Below are 17,725 nucleotides of genomic sequence, written 5' to 3' on the forward strand. Positions count from 1 at the left end.
GATGTCACGGAGGACCTCAAGGAGGTGAAGGGCCAGCAAGCCTCGCTCTTTGCCTCGGAGGCCTCCAGGATAATCTTCCGGTCCAGGGTCCGCTCGGTGGAGCAGGACGAGACGTGCTCACGTTTCTTCTTCCAGAAGGTGCACAAAGAGAGCTCCGTGCTCAGCAGCCTGAAGAAAGAAGATGGCTCGGTAACGTCATCTCAGGCTGACGTCATGAGGATCAGCAAATCCTTCTACGCCAGCCTGTATGACTCGAAGCCGACCGACAGCGCGGCCTCCCAGTCGTTCCTGTCCTCTATCACGGAGGTCCTGGATGACGGAACACGAGAGAGGCTGGACCAGCCGCTATCTCTGGATGAACTGACCAAGGCCCTCGAGTCCTTCGAAAAGAATAAAACTCCCGGAAGCGACGGCTTACCGGTCGAGGTTTATTCCGCTCTTTGGGACTTGATCGGCCAGGACCTGCTGGAGGTGTATGTCAGTATGCTCCGGGCAGGTACCATGAGTGAATCCATGAGGAAAGGCATCATCACCCTCGTCTACAAGCGGAAGGGGGAGAGGGAGGAAATTAGAAATTGGAGACCGATCTCACTGTTAAATGCAGACTACAAAATCCTGTCAAAGGTCATCGCCAACCGGGTCAGGTCTGCTCTGGGATCGGTGATCCACCCGGACCAAACCTGTGCTGTACCGGGCAGGAAGATCTCTGAGAGTCTCGCACTCCTCAGGGATACGATCGCCTACGTGCAGGACAGGGGGGTGGACACCTGCCTCATCAGCCTGGACCAGGAGAAAGCCTTTGACAGGATATCGCATACATATATGAGGGATGTCCTCTCCAAAATGGGCTTTGGGGAGGGAATCGGAAATTGGATCAGACTGCTCTACACCAACATTGTCAGTGCAGTCTCAATCAATGGGTGGGAATCAGATAGCTTCCCTGTAAGATCTGGAGTCAGGCAGGGATGCCCCCTCTCACCCGCCTTGTTTGTGTGTTGCATAGAGCCATTTGCCGAATCCATCAGGAAGGATGCGAGCCTGAGGGGGGTGACTATTCCTGGCAGCGGGGGCCTGCAGGTTAAGGCCTCCCTGTACATGGATGACGTCGCTGTTTTCTGCTCGGATCCGCTGTCCGTGCACAGACTCGTGTGCATCTGCGACCAGTTCGAACGGGCCTCGGGGGCCAAGGTAAACCGAGGCAAGAGCGAGGCCATGCTCTTCGGGAACTGGGCCGACCAATCCTCTATCCCCTTCACCGTCAGGACTGACCACCTGAAGGTGCTGGGTATTTGGTTCGGGGGGGCTGGGGCGTGCGCCAAGACCTGGGAGGAGCGGATCAGGAAGATGAGACAGAAACTAGGCAGATGGGGGCAACGGTCGCTCTCCATCGCGGGAAAAAACCTGGTCATCAGGTGTGAGGTACTCTCAGTATTGCTATATGTGGCACAGGTCTGGCCTATCCCCAGGACCTGTGCCGCCGCAGTCACCCGGGCCATCTTCCAATTCATTTGGAGATCAAAGATGGACCGGGTCCGAAGAGACTCTATGTACAAAGACCGGTGCAATGGGGGAAAAAACACGCCCAATGCCACCCTCACCCTGATGGCCACCTTTGTGTGTGGCTGCATCAAGCTGTGCGTGGATCCCCGGTACGCAAACACCAAGTGTCACTACGTACTGAGGTTCTACCTGTCCCCGGTGTTGCGAAGGATGGGCCTGGCCTCGCTGCCGCGGAACGCTCCGAGTAGTTGGACCGTTCCGTATCACCTGTCCTTCGTGGAGAAATTTATGAGGAAAAACACCTTTGACCACAAGTCCATCAGGAAGTGGTCAGCACGTAGCGTCCTTGAGACCCTTCGGGAAAAGGAGAGGGCGGATCCTGTCGAGCGGTTCCCTGAGCAGACTGTCAAAGCCATTTGGCAGAATGCCTCATCGCCAGAACTTTCCAACAAGCACCAAGACGTGGCTTGGCTGGTGGTGAGAAGGGCTCTGCCTGTGAGATCCTTTATGCACGCCCGGACTCTCTGCCGCACCGCACGCTGCCCTCGAAGTGGCTGCGGGGGGGACGAGACTGTCACACACCTCCTTCTGGAATGTGCCTATGCAGAGGATGTCTGGAGAGGAATGCAGTGGTGCTTGTCGAGGTTCGTCCCGAGCAGCGCCGTGACGCGGGACTCCGTGCTCTACGGCCTGTTCCCCGGGACTCACACCGAGACGAACATTAACTGCGCCTGGAGGATCATCAACTCGGTGAAGGACGCTCTCTGGGCGGTCCGAAACCTGTTGATCTTCCAGCTGAAGGAGTTGACCCCGACCGAGTGTTGCAGACTGGCACATTCCAAGGTCCAAGACTACGTGTTGAGGGACGCGCTGAAGCTTGGGGCAGCTGCCGCCAAGGCGCGGTGGGGAAAGACCACCGTGTAAGATCGGCCTGCCGAAAGAAGAACAGGGGGCCCATACAGATGTTTTTTTGGGCTCTGCTGATGCCTCAGCCAAATATATGTATATATACAAGATTGAAAAAATGCACAGGATTGTAAAGGACAAGAATAAAGTCGAATCTGTGTTTGTAAATATGGACATATGTATGGCATGATCCAATGTACAGACCATCAAATCATTTATGAATAAAGTATATTTTTGAAATAAAAAAAGTTGTGTTCCTCCAGAGGGCTCGCTGCTGCTCATGGTTTGCAACTGCAGACGTCACAGCACACCAACAGGCAGACTTCTCTGAAGAAGAAGAAGGTGTATTTTGGAGAAAGAGAACACTTGGGGCTGTTACCAGACGAAAAAAGAGGGCTTCTCCTTCATCCTCGTGAGCTGCAGCCCTGCGGTCAGGTTCCGCAAAGTGCTGCTTTCAGATACACGCCAAGCAGGCCGAGATGCAAAGAGCAACCGCCACTCGTCTGAAGCAGCACCCGCGAGCCCTGTCTGACCGGTAGGGCCTTTCCTAAGTGCTGACCTGCTCGGATGCGTTGCTGTTCAACTTGTGCAACTGTGGAAGTGGCACACCCCGTGCAGGCCAGATTTCATGAAGAGGAAACGAAGAGAAGTCCACAGGCAGTTTTCCGACAGGAATGGAAGACTCCTTCGTCCGGACGTTGACATAGTAAGTTGTCATCGAACAGGTTAGAGCACCGCTTCGCGGGAAAACTTTGCTTGAAAGGAGTCATAGAGTCATAGAGATGTACGTCACGGAAAGAGACCCTTCGGTCGGACCTTTCCGACCAGATATCCCATCCCAATCTCGTCGTACCTGCCGGCACCCGGGCCATATCCCTCCAAACCCTTCCTATTCATATAGCCACCCAGATGCCTTTGAAATATTGCAATTGTACTTGCCTCCGCCACTTCCTCTGGCAGCTCATTCCATACACGTACCACCCTCTGTGTGAAAAAGGTGCCCCTTAGTTCTCTTTCATATCTTTTCCCTCTCACCCTAAACCTCTGCCCTCTAGTGCTGGTCTCCCGCACCCCAGGGAAAAGGCTTTCTCTATTTATCCGATCTATACGCCTCATGATTTTATATCAACCATACAAATATCTCAGCAAGGGGCCCAGCAATCACTTCCTTAGCTTCCCCCAGACCTGATCAGGTCCTGGGCATTGATCCACTTGTACGCGCTTCAAGGCATCCAGCATTCCTCCTCTGCAATGTGGACAATTTTCAAGATGTCACCATCCATTTCCCTATATTCAATACTTCTCCCTACATTCTATCCTTTTCCACAGTAAACACTGATGCAAAATACTCGTTTAGTATCGGCCCAGCCTCTCCTGCGGCTCGGCACAAAGGCCGCTGTGCTGATCCTCGAAGGGCCCTATTCTCTCCCTAGTCACCCTTTTGTCCTTATAATGTATTTGCAAAATCCCTTTGGATTTTCCTTAACTCTATCTGCCAAAACTATCTCAGGTCCCCTTTTTACCCTCCTGATTTCCCTACTGTCTTTACACTCTTGTACGGATTCACTCGATCTATCCTGTCTATACCTGATATGTGCTTCCTTCTTTTCCTGAAGCAAACCCTCATTTTCTTAGGCTCTTTGGTAAACGGAAGCACCTCCCTTCTTGCCTGCATGGAGTGCTGAGCAAAGGATCTTAGTGCGCTGTGACGTGGCTCTCCAGTAGCGGAGCCATCGAGACAAAGAAGTGAAAGGCTTTGCCGAATGTTGCCTGCCAAGCGCAAGACATACCGGGCTTTGCCGAGCTCCTGACGCCACGGCTCTGCGGTACCGCGAGTGGGCCGTGTCTCTGCACGGGCCAGAGCCCAGCATGTAACGGGCGACGTGCGTGATTGTGGATTGAAAGCCGATATCCTGGCCTCACTGGAGCTGCAGCTTTCTGACGAGGGTTGCTCTGTGGCTCGCGGCACCTTGAAAACAGGCCTATTTGGGCACGCGGTATGAGCCTCGGCTGTCGGCTGGCCTTCTTAGCGCAGTAGGCAGCGCGTCAGTCTCACAATCTGAAGGTCCTGAGTTCAATCCTCAGAAAAGGCAAGACTGTGGCCTTTGTCACCGGGCGTGTTTTCTTTCTCTCCGCGGGCAATAATAATTGCTTTGGACGGCTTCACGCCTGATTTGAACTGACCACACCAAAGCAAACGCGTTGCTGGAAGGTTTAACATCTGGGCGACACGTGCTCAACTTTTTTTTCTGCACAGCATTTTGTGAACTCACCATCGTGCTATCTGTGCAGCAGCAAAGACTGGAGCCACACGCAGGGTTCACGCGAGGGTCACACTGCTTGCGTCTCAAGCGTGTCCCCAGGAAAAGCACTGTGGAGAATGTGGGCATCGATCCCACTGCCTCTCGCATGCTAAGCGAGCGCTCTACCATTTGAGCTAATTCCCCTACAATGTGCACTTGCTTAGCCCCCATGGTGCTTCGGAACGATGAGCTGAGAGCAGCAGGCGATTTCCTCTCGAGATTGCACGCTGTATTCAACCGAACAACGCGACGCGACTATCGACACATCCGAGCAGCAGCAGCAGCACGTGCGCGAAGTCTTCTGGAAAACACAGTGCCGCCGAAAGAATCGCCAGCGAGACGCTCTGAGATTCCAGAATCCAAACGAACCGATCGGCGCCAGCAGTCACAACAAGTGTGAGGGAGCACTCGAGAGCGCTGTCTGACTGATTGGAGACTTGCGACACGTTCAAGTGAGTGCTGACTGACTGCGTGGATGTTGTGTTCCTCCAGAGGGCTCCCTGCTGCTCGTGGTTTGCAACTGCAGACGTCACAGCACACCAACAGGCAGACTTCTCTGAAGAAGAAGAAGGTGTATTTTGGAGAAAGAGAACACTTGGGGCTGTTACCAGACGAAAAAAGAGGGCTTCTCCTTCATCCTCGTGAGCTGCAGCCCTGCGGTCAGGTTCCGCAAAGTGCTGCTTTCAGATACACGCCAAGCAGGCCGAGATGCAAAGAGCAACCGCCACTCGTCTGAAGCAGCACCCGCGAGCCCTGTCTGACCGGTAGGGCCTTTCCTAAGTGCTGACCTGCTCGGATGCGTTGCTGTTCAACTTGTGCAACTGTGGAAGTGGCACACCCCGTGCAGGCCAGATTTCATGAAGAGGAAACGAAGAGAAGTCCACAGGCAGTTTTCCGACAGGAATGGAAGACTCCTTCGTCCGGACGTTGACATAGTAAGTTGTCATCGAGCAGTTTAGAGCGCCGCTTCGCGGGAAAACTTTGCTTGAAAGGAGTCATAGAGTCATAGAGATGTACGTCACGGAAAGAGACCCGTCGGTCGGACCTTTCCGACCAGATATCCCATCCCAATCTAGTCGTACCTGCCGGCACCCGGGCCATATCCCTCCAAACCCTTCCTATTCATATAGCCACCCAGATGCCTTTTAAATATTGCAATTGCACTCGCCTCCGCCACTTCCTCTGGCAGCTCATTCCATACACGTACCACCCTCTGTGTGAAAAAGGTGCCCCTTAGTTCTCTTTCATATCTTTTCCCTCTCACCCTAAACCTCTGCCCTCTAGTGCTGGTCTCCCGCACCCCAGGGAAAAGACTTTCTCTCTTTATCCGATCTATACGCCTCATGATTTTATATCAACCATACAAATATCTCAGCAAGGGGCCCAGCAATCACTTCCTTAGCTTCCCCCAGACCTGATCAGGTCCTGGGCATTGATCCACTTGTACGCGCTTCAAGGCATCCAGCATTCCTCCTCTGCAATGTGGACAATTTTCAAGATGTCACCATCCATTTCCCTATATTCTATACTTCTCCCTACATTCTATCCTTTTCCACAGTAAACACTGATGCAAAATACTCGTTTAGTATCGGCCCAGCCTCTCCTGCGGCTCGACACAAAGGCCGCTGTGCTGATCCCCGAGGGGCCCTATTCTCTCCCTAGTCACCCTTTTGTCCTTATAATGTATTTGCAAAAACCCTTTGGATTTTCCTTAACTCTATCTGCCAAAGCTATCTCAGGTCCCCTTTTTACCCTCCTGATTTCCCTACTGTCTTTACACTCTTGTACGGATTCACTCGATCTATCCTGTCTATACCTGACAAGTGCTTCCTTCTTTTCCTGAAGCAAACCCTCATTTTCTTAGGCTCTTTGGTAAACGGAAGCACCTCCCTTCTTGCCTGCATGGAGTGCTGAGCAAAGGATCTTAGTGTGCTGTGACGTGGCTCTCCAGTAGCGGAGCCATCGAGACAAAGAAGTGAAAGGCTTTGCCGAATGTTGCCTGCCAAGCGCAAGACATACCGGGCTTTGCCGCGCTCCTGACGCCACGGCTCTGCGGCACCGCGAGTGGGCCGTGTCTCTGCACGGGCCAGAGCCCAGCATGTAACGGGCGAGGTGCGTGATTGTGGATTGAAAGCCGATATCCTGGCCTCACTCGAGCTGCAGCTTTCTGACGAGGGTTGCTCTGTGGCTCGCAGCACCTTGAAAACCGGCCTATTTGGGCACGCGGTATGAGCCTCGGCTGTCGGCTGGCCTTCTTAGCGCAGTAGGCAGCGCGTCAGTCTCGTAATCTGAAGGTCCTGAGTTTAATCCTCAGAGAAGGCAAGACTGTGGCCTTTGTCACCTTACGCGTTTTCTTTCTCTCCGCGGGCAATAATATTTGCTTTGGACGGCTTCACGCCTGCTTTGAACTGACCACACCAGAGCAAACGCGTCGCTGGAAGGTTTAACATCTGGGCGACACGTGCTCAACTTGTTTTTCTGCACAGCATTTTGTAAACTCACCATCGTGCTATCTGTGCAGCAGCAAAGACTGGAGCCACACGCAGGGTTCACGCGAGGGTCACACTGCTTGCGCCTCCCCAGGAAAAGCACTGTGGAGAATGTGGGCATCGATCCCACTACCTCTCGCATGCAAAGCGAGCGCTCTACCATTTGAGCTAATTCCCCTAAACTGTACACTTGCTTAGCCCCCATGGTGTTTCGGAAGGATGAGCTGAGAGCAGCAGGCGATTTCCTCTCGAGATTGCACGCTGTATTCAACCGAACAACGCGACGCGACTATCGACACATCCGAGCAGCAGCAGCAGCAGCACGTGCGCGAAGTCTTCTGGAAAACACGGTGCCGCCGAAAGAATCGCCAGCGAGACGCTCTGAGATTCCAGAATCCAAACGAACCGATCGGCGCCAGCAGTCACAACAAGTGTGAGGTAGCACTCGAGAGCGCTGTCTGACTGATTGGAGACTTGCGACACGTTCAAGTGAGTGCTGACTGACTGCGTGGATGTTGTGTTCCTCCAGAGGGCTCGGAATATGTGTCGTTCCTGAGGACCAGAGGAAGAGATTCTGCTCGAGTGTTGGAGGTTCGACGCAGCAGAAGCGTGCTGGCGGGGGAAAAACTGCGGGGGTCGTGTTGCGAGTCGTCGGAGCTGCTGGAGACCATCGCTGGATCGTGATTGGACGTTGGAGGATCGTTTGGTTGTGCTGACCTGCTCTTGGTGGATCTTCATGCTGGCTTCGGCCTAACGCCAATTCAGGGACCAGCCAACCTCTGAGCTATGGCCTCAGCAGCCACTCGCCGCCCGGGCCAGGGCATTCGGAACACAGTCAGGGTGACTGTGAAGAAGGTGGAGGAGCACACACCGGTGGATCGGACGGTGTTTGTGAAGAAAGTTCTGCTGGAGTGTTGCGGCCTTGCAGCCGCAGACGTGTACTGCCTGCAGGATTTCCCTGGGGCAGGCTACTTCGATGTGACCTTCAGAAGCGTGAAGCAGTGCGAACAGCTCCTGAAGGTCTTCAAGGAGAAGGAAGGGGAGCCGCTGTTCTCCATCTTGTCGGCGACGCCATTGTGTGTGCTTCCTGCACAGAGGAACCGGGTTGTTACAATCCATATGTACAACCCCTACGTTCCAGCGGCTGATGTCCTGACCTTCCTGGGAAGGTACGTCCAAGTCGAGGGAGAAGCCACCGATGTGATCGACCCCTTTGGGATCTGGACCAGTAAGAGGCAGGTCAAGGTAACTCTGAGGGCCGATGACAGTGGGAACATCCTCCACCCACCCTCGAGCTTCGCAATCGGAGGGAGCAGAGGCTACCTGACATATGCAGGGCAGCCCAAAGTGTGCCGAACCTGCGGGAAGTCGGGACACGTGGCGGTGGATTGCAAAGTGACCATCTGCAGGAACTGCAAACAGGAGGGTCACTTGACAAAGGACTGTCGGGAGGAAAAGAGCTGCAACCTGTGCGGGGAGGCGGGCCACATGTACAAGGCCTGCCCGAGACGAGGAGCCGCCACCTACGCACAGATGGCCGGAGGTGGCAACACGAGCCGCGGACCGACAAAGTCTAACGAGGTACCGCGAATCAGCAAAGGAACGGTGCCTGGAGGCACCCAGAAGGAAGGGAAAGTTGTAGAGGAGCAGGCAGCAGACAGCGGGGAGATGCAGCAGCCGACCCAAGCTCCTGCAAGACAGACGGAGGAAATGGAAGAGGAGGGATCAAAGGAGGCAGAGCAGTGGATTATCGTTAAAAACAGGAAAAGGAAACCTCTCGAGGGCCCCAAAGCCACCAAGCGAAGGGGGAAGAGACACCTCCAAGAGGAGGATACAGGCAGCTCCTCCGAGGGTGAGGACGGGCGCAAGAAGGGTCGCCTCCGGAGGAAGAGGCAGAGCGCCGTGGGGAGAAAGGAGGGCAACACCGCCCAAGAAGGAAAAGACGATCCCTCTGAGGGGATGGGTGAAGGCCTCCCCCTACCCGGTGAGAACCAAGGGGTACCCACCGGCCCACAGCTCCAGGGAACTGGGAGCAGCGTCCCAGTGACAGCCCTGATGTCAGATGGAGAACGGGGCGATGCGGACCCTGGGTCTGACACGATGACACCAGAGCGGGGAAATGACTCCAGCGTGGAGCCGGACAACTACCTCAGCCCTGGGAAGGTCCAGCAGTTTGCTGTCACCACGGGGATGCACGCAGCTACCCCACTGGAGCAAGACCAGAAGAAAATGGACACTGGTAACCCCGCAAACTGTTAAAATGGGGTTTAAAATTGCCAGCATAAATGTGCGTAGCATTAAAGCGGCTACGCGATGTGTTTCAACGCTGGCCTTCCTGGCCAACGTCAAAGCCGATGTCCTGTTTCTGCAGGAGTGCGGGATACCGCACCTCAGCAGTTACAGGAGATGGTCGAGCTTGTGGGCCCACGGGCCGTCAGTGTGGTCGGGGGGCAACGATAGCCGCGCCTCCGGCCTGGGTATCCTGTTGCGGGGAGGCAACTTCACCATCTCCGAGGTTAAGGAGGTGGTGGGCGGGCGCCTCCTCGTCGTGGACGTCAAATACAGAAACGCTCCCGTGAGACTAATCAACGTGTACGCCCCAGTGGGTAAGAGTGAACGGTTGGCCGTCCTGCAACAGCTTCCACTGCTGCTGGCTACGTCCAGGCCGGTCATTCTGGCCGGAGACTTCAACTGCATCATTGATGCTGATGGACGATCCGGCGGGGGGGACAGTAAACCGGACGCTACGTCCAGGGCCCTGATGGAAACGGTCAAAGACGCCAAGCTGCACGACGTCTTCAGCGCCCCTGCAGACGGAGCGCAGCGTAGATACACCTGGTCACGGGCAGACGGGTCTATCCGCTCAAGGATAGATTACCTGTTTGTGTCCCGAACGCTCTCGGTCAGATCCACCGACGTCAAGCCGGTGTTCTTCTCTGACCACTGCCTCCTGCTGGCCGACTGTCACCTACAGGACGAACAGCGGGCGGGCAAGGGAACGTGGAAACTGAACACTAAGCTGTTGACCCCGGGAAACATCGAAGAGCTCAAGAGGGATTACGCAGGTTGGAGAACCGTGAAGCCCCTCTTTGAGTCTCCAGCGGACTGGTGGGAAACGGTAAAAGGGAACATCAAGAGGTTCTTTATCCTCAAAGGTGTCCAGGAGGCGAGAGAGAGGCGGGGAAAACTGTCCCAGCTCCAGGAAAGTATGCAGAACCTGCTCCTGCTGCAGACGATGGGGGTGGATGTCACGGAGGACCTCAAGGAGGTGAAGGGCCAGCAAGCCTCGCTCTTCGCCTCGGAGGCCTCCAGGATAATCTTCCGGTCCAGGGTCCGCTCGGTGGAGCAGGACGAGACGTGCTCACGTTTCTTCTTCCAGAAGGTGCACAAAGAGAGCTCCGTGCTCAGCAGCCTGAAGAAAGAAGATGGCTCGGTAACGTCATCTCAGGCTGACGTCATGAGGATCAGCAAATCCTTCTACGCCAGCCTGTATGACTCGAAGCCGACCGACAGCGCGGCCTCCCAGTCGTTCCTGTCCTCTATCACGGAGGTCCTAGATGACGGAACACGAGAGAGGCTGGACCAGCCGCTATCTCTGGATGAACTGACCAAGGCCCTCGAGTCCTTCGAAAAGAATAAAACTCCCGGAAGCGACGGCTTACCGGTCGAGGTTTATTCCGCTCTTTGGGACTTGATCGGCCAGGACCTGCTGGAGGTGTATGTCAGTATGCTCCGGGCAGGTACCATGAGTGAATCCATGAGGAAAGGCATCATCACCCTCGTCTACAAGCGGAAGGGGGAGAGGGAGGAAATTAGAAATTGGAGACCGATCTCACTGTTAAATGCAGACTACAAAATCCTGTCAAAGGTCATCGCCAACCGGGTCAGGTCTGCTCTGGGATCGGTGATCCACCCGGACCAAACCTGTGCTGTACCGGGCAGGAAGATCTCTGAGAGTCTCGCACTCCTCAGGGATACGATCGCCTACGTGCAGGACAGGGGGGTGGACACCTGCCTCATCAGCCTGGACCAGGAGAAAGCCTTTGACAGGATATCGCATACATATATGAGGGATGTCCTCTCCAAAATGGGCTTTGGGGAGGGAATCGGAAATTGGATCAGACTGCTCTACACCAACATTGTCAGTGCAGTCTCAATCAATGGGTGGGAATCAGATAGCTTCCCTGTAAGATCTGGAGTCAGGCAGGGATGCCCCCTCTCACCCGCCTTGTTTGTGTGTTGCATAGAGCCATTTGCCGAATCCATCAGGAAGGATGCGAGCCTGAGAGGGGTGACTATTCCTGGCAGCGGGGGCCTGCAGGTTAAGGCCTCCCTGTACATGGATGACGTCGCTGTTTTCTGCTCGGATCCGCTGTCCGTGCACAGACTCGTGTGCATCTGCGACCAGTTCGAACGGGCCTCGGGGGCCAAGGTAAACCGAGGCAAGAGCGAGGCCATGCTCTTCGGGAACTGGGCCGACCAATCCTCTATCCCCTTCACCGTCAGGACTGACCACCTGAAGGTGCTGGGTATTTGGTTCGGGGGGGCTGGGGCGTGCGCCAAGACCTGGGAGGAGCGGATCAGGAAGATGAGACAGAAACTAGGCAGATGGGGGCAACGGTCGCTCTCCATCGCGGGAAAAAACCTGGTCATCAGGTGTGAGGTACTCTCAGTATTGCTATATGTGGCACAGGTCTGGCCTATCCCCAGGACCTGTGCCGCCGCAGTCACCCGGGCCATCTTCCAATTCATTTGGAGATCAAAGATGGACCGGGTCCGAAGAGACTCTATGTACAAAGACCGGTGCAATGGGGGAAAAAACACGCCCAATGCCACCCTCACCCTGATGGCCACCTTTGTGTGTGGCTGCATCAAGCTGTGCGTGGATCCCCGGTACGCAAACACCAAGTGTCACTACGTACTGAGGTTCTACCTGTCCCCGGTGTTGCGAAGGATGGGCCTGGCCTCGCTGCCGCGGAACGCTCCGAGTAGTTGGACCGTTCCGTATCACCTGTCCTTCGTGGAGAAATTTATGAGGAAAAACACCTTTGACCACAAGTCCATCAGGAAGTGGTCAGCACGTAGCGTCCTTGAGACCCTTCGGGAAAAGGAGAGGGCGGATCCTATCGAGCGGTTCCCTGAGCAGACTGTCAAAGCCATTTGGCAGAATGCCTCATCGCCAGAACTTTCCAACAAGCACCAAGACGTGGCTTGGCTGGTGGTGAGAAGGGCTCTGCCTGTGAGATCCTTTATGCACGCCCGGACTCTCTGCCGCACCGCACGCTGCCCTCGAAGTGGCTGCGGGGGGGACGAGACTGTCACACACCTCCTTCTGGAATGTGCCTATGCAGAGGAAGTCTGGAGAGGAATGCAGTGGTGCTTGTCGAGGTTCGTCCCGAGCAGCGCCGTGACGCGGGACTCCGTGCTCTACGGCCTGTTCCCCGGGACTCACACCGAGACGAACATTAACTGCGCCTGGAGGATCATCAACTCGGTGAAGGACGCTCTCTGGGCGGTCCGAAACCTGTTGATCTTCCAGCTGAAGGAGTTGACCCCGACCGAGTGTTGCAGACTGGCACATTCCAAGGTCCAAGACTACGTGTTGAGGGACGCGCTGAAGCTTGGGGCAGCTGCCGCCAAGGCGCGGTGGGGAAAGACCACTGTGTAAGATCGGCCTGCCGAAAGAAGAACAGGGGGCCCATACAGACGTTTTTTTGGGCTCTGCTGATGCCTCAGCCAAATATATGTATATATACAAGATTGAAAAAATGCACAGGATTGTAAAGGACAAGAATAAAGTCGAATCTGTGTTTGTAAATATGGACATATGTATGGCATGATCCAATGTACAGACCATCAAATCATTTATGAATAAAGTATATTTTTGAAATAAAAAAAAAAAAAGTGTTCCTCCAGAGGGCTCGGAATATGTGTCGTTCCTGAGGACCAGAGGAAGAGATTCTGCTCGAGTGTTGGAGGTTCGACGCAGCAGAAGCGTGCTGGCGGGGGAAAAACTGCGGGGGTCGTGTTGCGAGTCGTCGGAGCTGCTGGAGACCATCGCTGGATCGTGATTGGACGTTGGAGGATCGTTTGGTTGTGCTGACCTGCTCTTGGTGGATCTTCATGCTGGCTTCGGCCTAACGCCAATTCAGGGACCAGCCAACCTCTGAGCTATGGCCTCAGCAGCCACTCGCCGCCCGGGCCAGGGCATTCGGAACACAGTCAGGGTGACTGTGAAGAAGGTGGAGGAGCACACACCGGTGGATCGGACGGTGTTTGTGAAGAAAGTTCTGCTGGAGTGTTGCGGCCTTGCAGCCGCAGACGTGTACTGCCTGCAGGATTTCCCTGGGGAAGGCTACTTCGATGTGACCTTCAGAAGCGTGAAGCAGTGCGAACAGCTCCTGAAGGTCTTCAAGGAGAAGGAAGGGGAGCCGCTGTTCTCCATCTTGTCGGCGACGCCATTGTGTGTGCTTCCTGCACAGAGGAACCGGGTTGTTACAATCCATATGTACAACCCCTACGTTCCAGCGGCTGATGTCCTGACCTTCCTGGGAAGGTACGTCCAAGTCGAGGGAGAAGCCACCGATGTGATCGACCCCTTTGGGATCTGGACCAGTAAGAGGCAGGTCAAGGTAACTCTGAGGGCCGATGACAGTGGGAACATCCTCCACCCACCCTCGAGCTTCGCAATCGGAGGGAGCAGAGGCTACCTGACATATGCAGGGCAGCCCAAAGTGTGCCGAACCTGCGGGAAGTCGGGACACGTGGCGGGGGATTGCAAAGTGACCATCTGCAGGAACTGCAAACAGGAGGGTCACTTGACAAAGGACTGTCGGGAGGAAAAGAGCTGCAACCTGTGCGGGGAGGCGGGCCACATGTACAAGGCCTGCCCGAGACGAGGAGCCGCCACCTACGCACAGATGGCCGGAGGTGGCAACACGAGCCGCGGACCGACAAAGTCTAACGAGGTACCGCGAATCAGCAAAGGAACGGTGCCTGGAGGCACCCAGAAGGAAGGGAAAGTTGTAGAGGAGCAGGCAGCAGACAGCGGGGAGATGCAGCAGCCGACCCAAGCTCCTGCAAGACAGACGGAGGAAATGGAAGAGGAGGGATCAAAGGAGGCAGAGCAGTGGATTATCGTTAAAAACAGGAAAAGGAAACCTCTCGAGGGCCCCAAAGCCACCAAGCGAAGGGGGAAGAGACACCTCCAAGAGGAGGATACAGGCAGCTCCTCCGAGGGTGAGGACGGGCGCAAGAAGGGTCGCCTCCGGAGGAAGAGGCAGAGCGCCGTGGGGAGAAAGGAGGGCAACACCGCCCAAGAAGGAAAAGACGATCCCTCTGAGGGGATGGGTGAAGGCCTCCCCCTACCCGGTGAGAACCAAGGGGTACCCACCGGCCCACAGCCCCAGGGAACTGGGAGCAGCGTCCCAGTGACAGCCCTGATGTCAGATGGAGAACGAGGCGATGCGGACCCTGGGTCCGACACGATGACACCAGAGCGGGGAAATGACTCCAGCGTGGAGCCGGACAACTACCTCAGCCCTGGGAAGGTCCAGCAGTTTGCTGTCACCACGGGGATGCACGCAGCTACCCCACTGGAGCAAGACCAGAAGAAAATGGACACTGGTAACCCCGCAAACTGTTAAAATGGGGTTTAAAATTGCCAGCATAAATGTGCGTAGCATTAAAGCGGCTACGCGATGTGTTTCAACGCTGGCCTTCCTGGCCAACGTCAAAGCCGATGTCCTGTTTCTGCAGGAGTGCGGGATACCGCACCTCAGCAGTTACAGGAGATGGTCGAGCTTGTGGGCCCACGGGCCGTCAGTGTGGTCGGGGGGCAACGATAGCCGCGCCTCCGGCCTGGGTATCCTGTTGCGGGGAGGCAACTTCACCATCTCCGAGGTTAAGGAGGTGGTGGGCGGGCGCCTCCTCGTCGTGGACGTCAAATACAGAAACGCTCCCGTGAGACTAATCAACGTGTACGCCCCAGTGGGTAAGAGTGAACGGTTGGCCGTCCTGCAACAGCTTCCACTGCTGCTGGCTACGTCCAGGCCGGTCATTCTGGCCGGAGACTTCAACTGCATCATTGATGCTGATGGACGATCCGGCGGGGGGGACAGTAAACCGGACGCTACGTCCAGGGCCCTGATGGAAACGGTCAAAGACGCCAAGCTGCACGACGTCTTCAGCGCCCCTGCAGACGGAGCGCAGCGTAGATACACCTGGTCACGGGCAGACGGGTCTATCCGCTCAAGGATAAATTACCTGTTTGTGTCCCGAACGCTCTCGGTCAGATCCACCGACGTCAAGCCGGTGTTCTTCTCTGACCACTGCCTCCTGCTGGCCGACTGTCACCTACAGGACGAACAGCGGGCGGGCAAGGGAACGTGGAAACTGAACACTAAGCTGTTGACCCCGGGAAACATCGAAGAGCTCAAGAGGGATTACGCAGGTTGGAGAACCGTGAAGCCCCTCTTTGAGTCTCCAGCGGACTGGTGGGAAACGGTAAAAGGGAACATCAAGAGGTTCTTTATCCTCAAAGGTGTCCAGGAGGCGAGAGAGAGGCGGGGAAAACTGTCCCAGCTCCAGGAAAGTATGCAGAACCTGCTCCTGCTGCAGACGATGGGGGTGGATGTCACGGAGGACCTCAAGGAGGTGAAGGGCCAGCAAGCCTCGCTCTTCGCCTCGGAGGCCTCCAGGATAATCTTCCGGTCCAGGGTCCGCTCGGTGGAGCAGGACGAGACGTGCTCACGTTTCTTCTTCCAGAAGGTGCACAAAGAGAGCTCCGTGCTCAGCAGCCTGAAGAAAGAAGATGGCTCGGTAACGTCATCTCAGGCTGACGTCATGAGGATCAGCAAATCCTTCTACGCCAGCCTGTATGACTCGAAGCCGACCGACAGCGCGGCCTCCCAGTCGTTCCTGTCCTCTATCACGGAGGTCCTAGATGACGGAACACGAGAGAGGCTGGACCAGCCGCTATCTCTGGATGAACTGACCAAGGCCCTCGAGTCCTTCGAAAAGAATAAAACTCCCGGAAGCGACGGCTTACCGGTCGAGGTTTATTCCGCTCTTTGGGACTTGATCGGCCAGGACCTGCTGGAGGTGTATGTCAGTATGCTCCGGGCAGGTACCATGAGTGAATCCATGAGGAAAGGCATCATCACCCTCGTCTACAAGCGGAAGGGGGAGAGGGAGGAAATTAGAAATTGGAGACCGATCTCACTGTTAAATGCAGACTACAAAATCCTGTCAAAGGTCATCGCCAACCGGGTCAGGTCTGCTCTGGGATCGGTGATCCACCCGGACCAAACCTGTGCTGTACCGGGCAGGAAGATCTCTGAGAGTCTCGCACTCCTCAGGGATACGATCGCCTACGTGCAGGACAGGGGGGTGGACACCTGCCTCATCAGCCTGGACCAGGAGAAAGCCTTTGACAGGATATCGCATACATATATGAGGGATGTCCTCTCCAAAATGGGCTTTGGGGAGGGAATCGGAAATTGGATCAGACTGCTCTACACCAACATTGTCAGTGCAGTCTCAATCAATGGGTGGGAATCAGATAGCTTCCCTGTAAGATCTGGAGTCAGGCAGGGATGCCCCCTCTCACCCGCCTTGTTTGTGTGTTGCATAGAGCCATTTGCCGAATCCATCAGGAAGGATGCGAGCCTGAGAGGGGTGACTATTCCTGGCAGCGGGGGCCTGCAGGTTAAGGCCTCCCTGTACATGGATGACGTCGCTGTTTTCTGCTCGGATCCGCTGTCCGTGCACAGACTCGTGTGCATCTGCGACCAGTTCGAACGGGCCTCGGGGGCCAAGGTAAACCGAGGCAAGAGCGAGGCCATGCTCTTCGGGAACTGGGCCGACCAATCCTCTATCCCCTTCACCGTCAGGACTGACCACCTGAAGGTGCTGGGTATTTGGTTCGGGGGGGCTGGGGCGTGCGCCAAGACCTGGGAGGAGCGGATCAGGAAGATGAGACAGAAACTAGGCAGATGGGGGCAACGGTCGCTCTCCATCGCGGGAAAAAACCTGGTCATCAGGTGTGAGGTACTCTCAGTATTGCTATATGTGGCACAGGTCTGGCCTATCCCCAGGACCTGTGCCGCCGCAGTCACCCGGGCCATCTTCCAATTCATTTGGAGATCAAAGATGGACCGGGTCCGAAGAGACTCTATGTACAAAGACCGGTGCAATGGGGGAAAAAACACGCCCAATGCCACCCTCACCCTGATGGCCACCTTTGTGTGTGGCTGCATCAAGCTGTGCGTGGATCCCCGGTACGCAAACACCAAGTGTCACTACGTACTGAGGTTCTACCTGTCCCCGGTGTTGCGAAGGATGGGCCTGGCCTCGCTGCCGCGGAACGCTCCGAGTAGTTGGACCGTTCCGTATCACCTGTCCTTCGTGGAGAAATTTATGAGGAAAAACACCTTTGACCACAAGTCCATCAGGAAGTGGTCAGCACGTAGCGTCCTTGAGACCCTTCGGGAAAAGGAGAGGGCGGATCCTGTCGAGCGGTTCCCT

The 17,725-nt window shown here is 55.5% G+C and overlaps 4 non-coding genes across 4 annotated transcripts; 2 read left to right on the plus strand and 2 right to left on the minus strand.

The window, feature by feature from the left end:
- The first annotated feature begins 4,426 nt into the window (after nucleotides 1-4,426).
- On the plus strand, nucleotides 4,427-4,499 carry trnav-cac (transfer RNA valine (anticodon CAC)). The gene has a single exon. It is a non-coding gene; the product is annotated as a tRNA-Val (tRNA).
- Nucleotides 4,500-4,780: 281 nt separating this feature from the next.
- trnaa-agc (transfer RNA alanine (anticodon AGC)) lies at nucleotides 4,781-4,853 on the minus strand. Its single transcript has one exon. It is a non-coding gene; the product is annotated as a tRNA-Ala (tRNA).
- A 2,105-nt stretch (nucleotides 4,854-6,958) lies between these two features.
- On the plus strand, nucleotides 6,959-7,031 carry trnat-cgu (transfer RNA threonine (anticodon CGU)). The gene has a single exon. It is a non-coding gene; the product is annotated as a tRNA-Thr (tRNA).
- Nucleotides 7,032-7,303: 272 nt separating this feature from the next.
- On the minus strand, nucleotides 7,304-7,376 carry trnaa-ugc (transfer RNA alanine (anticodon UGC)). The gene has a single exon. It is a non-coding gene; the product is annotated as a tRNA-Ala (tRNA).
- Between the last annotated feature and the right edge of the window lie 10,349 nt (nucleotides 7,377-17,725).

Source organism: Chiloscyllium punctatum, chromosome 5 (genome assembly GCF_047496795.1).
Source record: "Chiloscyllium punctatum isolate Juve2018m chromosome 5, sChiPun1.3, whole genome shotgun sequence".
NCBI classification, from domain to species: Eukaryota; Metazoa; Chordata; class Chondrichthyes; order Orectolobiformes; family Hemiscylliidae; genus Chiloscyllium; species Chiloscyllium punctatum.